A 10,000-nucleotide genomic window follows, 5' to 3' on the forward strand; every position below is an offset into this window, starting at 1 on the left:
GAGAGAGGAGAGAGAGAGAGAGAGAGAGAGAGAAGAGAGAGAGAGAGCTAACCACTTTGCTTCGAGATCTCTCTCTTTCTGGAGAGAGAGAGAAGAGAGGAGAGAGAGAGAGAGGAGAGAGAGGAGAGAGAGGAGAGGAGAGAGGGAGAGAGAGAGAGAGGAGGAGAGAGAGAGAGAGAGAGGAGGGAAGAGGAGAGGGTGAAGACACCTAAGAACCCGCATCACATGTCTCGGCGCAAGTTGCAGAGGGAATTGGCTGGTATTTTTGAACTCAACTGAAAGCAAAACGCGTTTTCATAAATTCATAAATTTGAATATAGGAGGCGGTCCTGTTCAGCAGACAGCGCTCGGCAGAGCACGCAGTTGAAGCCCTGCTCGCATTTATTTATTCGTCGGCTGCTAAAGCACTTCTAAATACAAGCGCAGTCCTACTTTTACAAGCGGCTGCTTTTTTTCCTCGCATGTTTAGTTTGGATGTGTGTGTGTGGGGGGGGTTTTTTTTTTTTTTTTTTTGAGGATGTTAAAAAAGGAAGATAGTCCTGTGCTCCACGGATGAGTTGAGTTGTGTTGTCTGCTCTGTAGAAACGAAAGAACAAAGGGAATTTTATAATATTTAAAAATAGATTTAAAATTGAAAACACCTGGATCGGGTGTGCTTTAGTTATCTCTGTTAATCTGCCCATCACTCTCTCTGACAGTCTGACACAGAGAGAATAACCGGGAGCCGGCGGGACCATTATCCGGCAGGTAAAGAGAGGTTTTTTTTTTTTTCAACACAAAACAAAAAAATAAAACGGGAAGAAAAACAACATTAGCGCCGGAGATAAAAATAAAAAGGACGGAGAGGTTGTGTTTTTTTTTAGCGGAAGCACTCAAGCCTCAAATCCAAGTGTTGCGTACGGCACAGCCAGAGGGGGCATCGCTCCGCAGCACTTAATTTGTTGTAATTATTATTATTTTGTCAAGCCATAACAAACAAAAAGCATTTTATACTGTAAAGTGGGCAGGGCGGCACCCTCTATAAAGACGCCCAAACTACAACACAGGGTACTTCTTTATTGTTTTGTACAACTGCATAAAGGTGCCGACATGGGTTCATGATATTGGCATACGCGTATATTATTATTATTATTATTATTATTATTATTATTATTATTATTATTGTGAATTTCAATTGTGTTTTAACACTTGCTTATGCTGCTGCGGTGCTTCGGCGTGGAAGCAGACCCGTTCATTAACATCGAGTTAACATCGCCGAAAATGGGCTGTTTTTTTTGGTCATGTTTTACATTTCTGAACACGAATGCAATGCTCCTGTGATGTGGGCTGATGAAGACAGGTGAAGACAAGAGCCTCGCCAGCGCTGAACTAAAGAAACGGTTCTTCGCTTTTTATTTTTAATTATTTATTTTTTTTGGATCACTTTAGAGAAGGAACATTTTTTCAAAATAAACCAGAAGAAAATGCCATCCCGGGTTGTGGACTTTGGATTCGATAATTTGGTTCTGGCTCCTTTCGGTTCCGGACTAAGAGGACTACCGCTCCGCATTGCAATGTAGCTGGGAAAAGGGCGCACACAATTCAAATAACAAATATACATACATATCTATACACTGCAGAAAAATAGACACGGGATTTGACCACCTCAGCTCCCGACACGCATGCTGACTGGAATACTGTACCGCGGCTTTCAGAAGAAAACAAGAAAACACGTTTCAACATGTTTAAACGAGGTAAGCGGGCAGACTTTCTAATTTACAGGGAAGCTGTTTTGATCTTAATTTTGCATTGCTGTTATTTGAAATAGTATTATGGAAAGTAAATTATGTGCTTATCTGGTAGGGGCACGGTGTACGACGGGCTGCCTTGTACTTGTGCGCACATGTGCAGTATTTTGGTACGAGCAGGCTGCTGGAGGCATTGACAGATGGTCTTTCTTGTTTGTTTGTTTGTTTTGCCCCCTTGCCTCCCGTGCACTTTACTTTCAGGCTCGTCTTTACAGTGTGCATAAAGCATGAATCCATATCACGCAATATTATTGTTAAAAATAGAAAGGGTTGCCGCACTGCAGGGCTGTGTTCCCAGGCGCTGCTTCTCTGGTTCGAGCGCTTTGTTTGTATTTGACGGTGCGCTGCGTGTCTATCTGGAGCGTCTCTTGTTTTAGCACAGTGGACGGGCGCTGTTGAACTGAACACAACAGGGAAAGTTATCGATAATGTTTATTGTCGGGGGGAGGGGGCGGGGGTAGAGGCTGCTGTTTTTGGTGTTTTTTGTTTTGTAGTGCGTTTACAGGACAGTGCAAAAAAAGCGCACACAGGTACACAGCGCAGAGTGACGGTGTGTGTGCGAGTCGGCGCTGCTCTGACACACAGCGGCTGATCATTGTCAACACCGTGAAAATAATTGAGGGGGGGGGGGGGGGGGCGTATACTTAGTTATGTTGCAATATAACTTTAAGAATTTTTTTGAAGGGGAGGGGGGGGGTCTGCTTATGTAGAAGAAGAATCATATGCAGCCACTGAAATTCCAAGAAGGATTATTATAATAATTATCATTATTATTATGTTTTTTGTTTTTTTTTTGGGGGGGGGGGGGTCCTGTGTGTAAAGTAAAGACTACCACTTTACATTCTCTATCCTTCCTTTTTGTGATATTAGTATTAATTTTAAGCAGCGCGTTTTCCTGTTCTGATAATCGACTGTAACAGTGCGGCTCTCAGAGGGTCGTGCCCCGGTCTGGGGCGGCTGCTGTCGCTGCTGTGATAGCTGCTATATGGTCCCTAACCTCCTCATGCCATGCGGTGATCGCCGAGACTGTGACAGGAGCGCTGCGTGCTTTTTAATTGATTTAGTTACAGCGGTGTGTGTTTTAAATAGTATAGTCCAACTTAGCCGCAAGCCGCTTTGCTGAATAATTTCGTTAGCGGGCGACTTGAATAATATCCGGCTGCGTTGCCGGATCCATTGATATGCAAATCACTGTATTATCATCTCTGGATAGCTGTGTTCTATATAACCAGCTAGTTCTGCGCACATAACACCTATTATACAACTTCTGTTTTAAAAAAGGCTGTATGAAGCAGGGCAGCATTGATAAGGCAGGCATCTAAAAAGTCGGGTATGTATGTGTTTGTGCCTGACGATAAGCAGGTGCCCTACTGCACCGTGTCTTATCAATGCGTGTGCTACTAAAAGAATGAAATGCGGGCTCGGATCTCACCACCGAAAGCGGTCTTCTGGTTATAACTAATTAGTACAAAACCGGGCAAAAACGCCTTTCAGCTAATGGGAATCTGCAATGCGTTCAAGCCGGTGACATTTCTTATCAGTGCATGGCGGAACTGCGCGTCGGTTTAAGAATCTGTGTGCATGGTGTTTGGGCGGCGGAGGGTGGTGGTGTAGCCTGGGTTTTGATTTCACGACCTCCCACCCCTTCGCCGTGGTTATAGATGTGCTGTTGGAGTGAGCGGCTCGTTAGCGCAGTGTGATCCTGACAGCTTCTCATCTCTGTCAGATAACGAGGAGTGATCTGGGTTCAGTTAGCTGGGGCTCAGCAACCTGTCCTTTGAGCCTGCTAGCGAGGAGAGGCCCCTTGAATTATTGAGAAGGGCCAGGGCAGAAGAGTCGGAGCCCTGGTTAGAGGAGAAGGGAGGGGAGACCGGGGAGAGTTGTAACATTTCTTTTTTACCTTTCTCTCCATTACGCACACATGGTTTGAGCTGGTTTCACCGGACTTTGATACAAACAACATACATCTGTCCTCCCCCAATCCCCACAGTGAACCTGTTTTAAGAGCTGATTTACATACGGCAAGTGGGAGGTGTCCGATGTTACAGTTGACCCCGTGGCCCGGGTCAGTTGTAACGGGGGTGGTGTCAGATGTAACATTCTGTGAACTATAATGAAATGAATAGCAACAAATAGCAATTTAACTCAAGAATTGAATGTTTTTTTGAATAAGATACATTTTCACAGGAAGCAAATATGTTTGTTCCAGAAAGAAACAAAGAGCAATCAATTGTGTGAATTCTAAGTACAGAGATCAGGGATGGGAATGCTGAAAGCCTGGATCCATTAACTGGGTAACACAGGGATAGATCACAAAAAGAAAACTGGGGAAATAATTGACTCTGCTAGCTAGATGTTGGTCGATAAAATCTCAGGGAAACACAGGCAAACAGAGACCTGAACTGAGCATGTGCCCTGTGAGTGATGGCACTCTAGCTTGCTTGTGATTGGAGAAATTCAAGGTGTTACAACTGTCCCCGGTCTCCCCTACCGTGTTTGTGTTTCTAGCAGTCCTCTCTCCTGTCCGTCTTTAAATGACCTGCCATGATCCAGTCCTTCATTTCTGCAGACTATTTCAATGCCTTCTTCCCATTCCAGCAGTGACTAATCTTTTTATCGGTTGTCTGGTTGTGCTGTAAATAGATTTAGTAATTGCTATTTGCGAATCTTGCGTCAAATTGAAATTTTTACAGACAAGAGATCCTTCAACAACAATGCCTTCAGGGATATGTGACCCATATAGGAGACACAGCGATTGGAAATTAATGTGTGTAGCAGAGCTCTCTGTCTCTCTCTCTCTGTCTCTCTCTCTCTCTCTCTCTCTCTCTCTCTCATATAATAATATAATAATGTTAATAGATGGTTATGACTGCGTTACAGCTTGTTTACACAATTTCAATTGGTCTGATAACAGCAGTTAGAGCTAATATCTAAATGTTGTTTCATCCTGTATCTCCTGATTGTAATTCAGGGCGTGCAAAAGGTTATTAGTGTGGCTTAACGCTGAGAGAGGAGAAGAGGGGAGCAGGGAGAGGAAGGCATAAGGGTGAGGGAAGAGGAAAGGAGGAGAGTGTGTGAGAAGGGTGGGGTTAAGAGAGAGGAAAGGAATAGGGGGAGAGAAGGAGGAGGAGAGAAACTGAGTAGAAAGACAGAATGGTGCCACATATTGTGACATCCGAACTTTTCACAATGCTGATAATCTACTGCAGTGCCGTGCCACCAAGTCTGTCCCAGGCACACTGCGTGGTGCTTTTTTAAGAAGACTGTACTGTGCAGTATTTGCTCCCCTTGCTGGTAATGCTGTGGACTGCTATTAGTGGTTCTGCTAGGGTTTATTCAAGCAAATACGCTAGAATATAAACAAGATCCCAATAGGATTTTTATTTTTCAAACGGTTCTACGAATGTGCTGATGGCACACACCATTACACCCGACAGTGCTAAAAATAAATTCTTGCTCCTCGAATGGGCTGCTAAGGGGGGGGGGGGGGGGGGGGGGGGGGGGTAATAACAGTTACTACACTTTTCTGAAGCAGAGAGATCATTTCCAGGACACGAGGGCAGCGTGCGGATGCCATTGTAAATGCCAGCCCTGTATGCAGAGCCAGCAAGGCAGATGTGCCGGCCAGCTGCTCCCTTTCTTTTGCTTCTATTTGACAGCGAGGCGTCCGGGAGACGAAGGGTTAACCCCGAAGTGCAGAATTCATTTTTTCATCGGCAGGGGAAAGGGGATTTTCCAGCGGGTGGAGACTCGTTCCCGTCAGAGGAAAGGACCTAGGGGAGCGGAAGAGGGCGTGGTTTCGACTGAGGGGCTGCTGTGATTGGACGTATTTTTCTCAGATTTTGAAATCTTTCCAAACTCCTTGGCTTGTCGTTTAAAGCTCATCAAGCTCATAATAAAACCTGGACTGAGTGAAACTGCTATGCAGTAGGAGTCTTATTTCAATCCCTGCAGTACAGTGCTGTGGCTGCAGTAGGCTGGTTCCAGGAGGCTCTGCGCACTGCAGCCAAGTTCTCTAACCACTGAGCTACTCAAACCCACTGCCTTCCACACTGCAGCCCAGCACTATAACCACTGAGCTACTCAAACCCACTGCCTTCCACACTGCAGCCCAGCACTATAATCACTGAGCTACTCAAACACACTGCCTTCCACACTGCAGCCCAGCACTCTAACCACTGAGCTACTCAAACACACTGCCTTCCACACTGCAGCCCAGCACTCTAACCACTGAGCTACTCAAACACACTGCCTTCCACACTGCAGCCCAGCACTATAACCACTGAGCTACTCAAACACACTGCCTTCCACACTGCAGCCCAGCACTATAACCACTGAGCTCCTCAAACACACTGCAGCCCAGCACTCTTCCAAACACTGCAGCCCAGCACTCCTCAAACACACTGCCTACTGCAGCCCAGCACTCTAACCACTGAGCTCCTCAAACACACTGCCTTCCACACTGCAGCCCAGCACTATAACCACTGAGCTACTCAAACACACTGCAGCCCAGCACTCTAACCACTGAGCTACTCAAACACACTGCCTTCCACACTGCAGCCCAGCACTAACCACTGAGCTACTCAAACACACTGCCTTCCACACTGCAGCCCAGCACTCTAACCACTGAGCTTCCACTCAAACACACTGAGCTCCTCAAACACACCACACTGCAGCCCAGCACTAACCACTAACCACTGAGCTCCTCAAACACACTGCAGCCCACACTGCAGCCCAGCACTAAACCACTGAGCTACTCAAACACACTGCAGCCCAGCACTCTAACCACTGAGCTCCTCAAACACACTGCAGCCCAGCACTCTAACCACTGAGCTCCTCAAACACACTGCCTTCCACACTGCAGCCCAGCACTCTAACCACTGAGCTCCTCAAACACACTCACTCCACCACTGCAGCTCAGCACTCAACCACTGAGCTACTCAAACACTGCCTTCCACACTGCAGCCCAGCACTCTAACCACTGAGCTCCTCAAACACACTGCCTTCCACACTGCAGCCCAGCACTAACCACTGAGCTCCTCAAACACACTGCCTTCCACACTGCAGCCCAGCACTATAACCACTGAGCTCCTCAAACACACTGCCTTCCACACTCAAACACACTGCCTTCCACACTGCAGCCCAGCACTCTAACCACTGAGCTCCTCAAACACACTGCAGCCCAGCACTATAACCACTGAGCTCCTCAAACACACTGCAGCTGCAGCCCAGCACTCTAACCACTGAGCTCCTCAAACACACTGCAGCCCAGCACTCTAACCACAAAACACACTGCAGCCCAGCACTATAACCACTGAGCTCCTCAAACACACTGCAGCCCAGCACTCTAACCACTGAGCTCCTCAAACACACTGCAGCCCACGCTGCAGCTCTCCTATCTCTCTCACTCTCTCCTCCTCCCTCCTCAGCACAGCTCCGGAGTGGTTTTTGCTGCAGGTTTTTTTTTCATGTTGAATTATTAAAAACTGTTCTGATTCCCAGAATGATTGTGAATGTAGGTCTCCTGCCTTGTTAGGGCTGCAGCTTCCATTGCTGCGCACGCTTGTCATTTCTTTCTCTCTTTTTTTTCCTCCAGACCCTCCCAGTGTTTTTGCTTCTTTTTTTTGTGCGTTTTTGCATATTTTAGACGAGGCACTTCTTGGCTCAGTTTTTGAATTAATAGTTCTTTTTTTTTTTTTTTCCCAGCAGGCTCTGCCGCTGCTAATGATTCTGTATTCAGGTCAATCTCAATGCTTGAAAGGAGGTCCTCCTCAATCCCACAATGCACCAGAAACGTCTCGTTAGTTTATAACTCAATCTGGGTGTGCTACAAACTGTGGCTACCACATTAAATACAAACACACATAATCCATAGGTGAATATTGGGATACATGAGATAAAGCGAAATCTTATGTTGTTTCTGGGATGTTTTCGTGTTTGCCTCCCTTTGGGATTTCCAAGCTCTGAATAATATCAATTTAGGGTTGGGTTACCTGAGAGTGAAAAACTCACACCGCAATGCATTCTGGTAAGTGTAGTCCTGCAGTAAAATGTACCCGAGACGGGTAAAGCGTACCAGAATGCACTGGGGTGTGAGTTGAAAAGCCTGAACTGTTTTAAACTGTCCTAGTGTACATGGAGTCACGTGGTAACGCTATTCCAGGACTGGAGATGCCAGCTCCTGCTCTGGACTGCTCCATTCAATACTGAACACACTGATTCAATCAGCAACAGATGGAATGAGCAATTTGCCAGCATTTCTGGGTTTAAGGACTCGAAAACGTGGCGAAGCTGCAAATGGATTTACCTGACCCATTGTATCCTCCCTAATTGCAAAGCTGATAATTACATATTCCTGCTAGCTGCATGAAGCCGTGAGTCGTTCTTGTGATAATGCACTTATCTGGGTCTGGTAATTGCGCTTTCAGGGTAATTGCATTAAACTGTTACGCAAATTGCTTATTCTTAAGTTATGCTAATGCTTAGGGGTCGAGAAAAAAAAAAAGAAAAAAAGGTTATTACACTGAAAAAAAACAGGTGTTATCTTCCAAGCATGAGCTCCCTGTATGAAATCTGCATTACAAAAACACCATTTAAAAACATAGCTGATCCACTTTTAAATACATGGCGACCAGGTCAGTTCCCTTCAGTAAGCGTCTCTATGGAATGAAATCATTTACCAGACCAAGATAAATATATTGCATATACCCTTATAAAAGCATACCGATCCACAAAAAGGGAAACAAAACTGAACCAGGTAACTACAGACCAGTAAGCCTGACTTCTATTATATGCAAACTTATGGAAACTATAATAAGATCCAAAATGGAAAATTACCTATATGGTAACAGGGTCCTGGGAGACAGTCAACATGGTTTTAGGAAAGGGAGATCGTGTCTAACTAACTTGCTTGATTTTTTTGAGGATGCAACATCGATAATGGATAATTGCAAAGCATATGCCATGGTTTATTTAGATTTCCAGAAAGCTTTTGACAAAATCCCGCACAAAAGATTAATTCTCAAACTGAACGCAGTTGGAATTCAAGGAAACACATGTACATGGATTAGGGAGTGGTTAACATGTAGAAAACAGAAAGTACTGATTAGAGGAAAAACCTCAGAATGGAGTGTGGTAACCAGTGGTGTACCACAGGGATCAGTATTAGGTCCTCTGCTATTCCTAATCTACATTAATGATTTAGATTCTGGTATATATAGTAAGCAAACTTGTTAAATTTGCAGATGACACAAAAGTAGGAGGAGTGGCAAACACTGCTGTAGCAGCAAAGGTCATTCAAAATGATCTAGACAAGATTCAGAACTGGGCAGACACATGGTAAATGACATTTAATAGAGAAAATTGTAAGGTACTGCACGCAGGAAATAAAAATGTACATTATAAATATCATATGGGAGATACTGAAATTGGAGAAGGAATCTATGAAAAAGACCTAGGAGTTTTTGTTGACTCAGAAATGTCTTCATCTAGACAATGTGGGGAAGCTATAAAAAAGGCTAACAAGATGCTCGGATACATTGTGAAAAGTGTTGAATTTAAATCAAGGGAAGTAATGTTAAAACTGTACAATGCACTAGTAAGACCTCATCTTGAATATTGTGTGCAGTTCTGGTCACCTCGCTATAAAAAAGATATTGCTGCTCTAGAAAGAGTGCAAAGAAGAGCGACCAGAATTATTCCGGGTTTAAAAGGCATGTCATATGCAGACAGGCTAAAAGAATTGAATCTGTTCAGTCTTGAACAAAGACGACTACGTGGCGACCTAATTCAAGCATTCAAAATTCTAAAAGGTATTGACAGTGTCGACCCAAGGGACTTTTTCAGCCTGAGAAAAGAAACAAGGACCAGGGGTCACAAATGGAGTTTAGACAAAGGGGCATTCAGAATAGATAATAGGAGGCACTTTTTTACACAGAGAATTGTGAGGGTCTGGAATCAACTCCCCAGTAATGTTGTTGAAGCTGACACCCTGGGATCCTTCAAGAAGCTGCTTGATGAGATTCTGGGATCAATAAGCTACTAACAGCCAAACGAGCAAGATGGGCCGAATGGCCTCCTCTTGTTTGTAAATTTTCTTATGTTCTTATGTTCTCAGTATTGTAGTATTGTGCGTTCCTTTTTCCTCTGGTGATGCTATGCGTTTCCCATCGTTCACCATGATTTACCATACCTCTCTGGGCTTTGCAATGGTT

The sequence above is a fragment of the Polyodon spathula genome, chromosome 41, assembly GCF_017654505.1.
Source record: "Polyodon spathula isolate WHYD16114869_AA chromosome 41, ASM1765450v1, whole genome shotgun sequence".
Lineage (NCBI taxonomy): Eukaryota > Metazoa > Chordata > Actinopteri > Acipenseriformes > Polyodontidae > Polyodon > Polyodon spathula.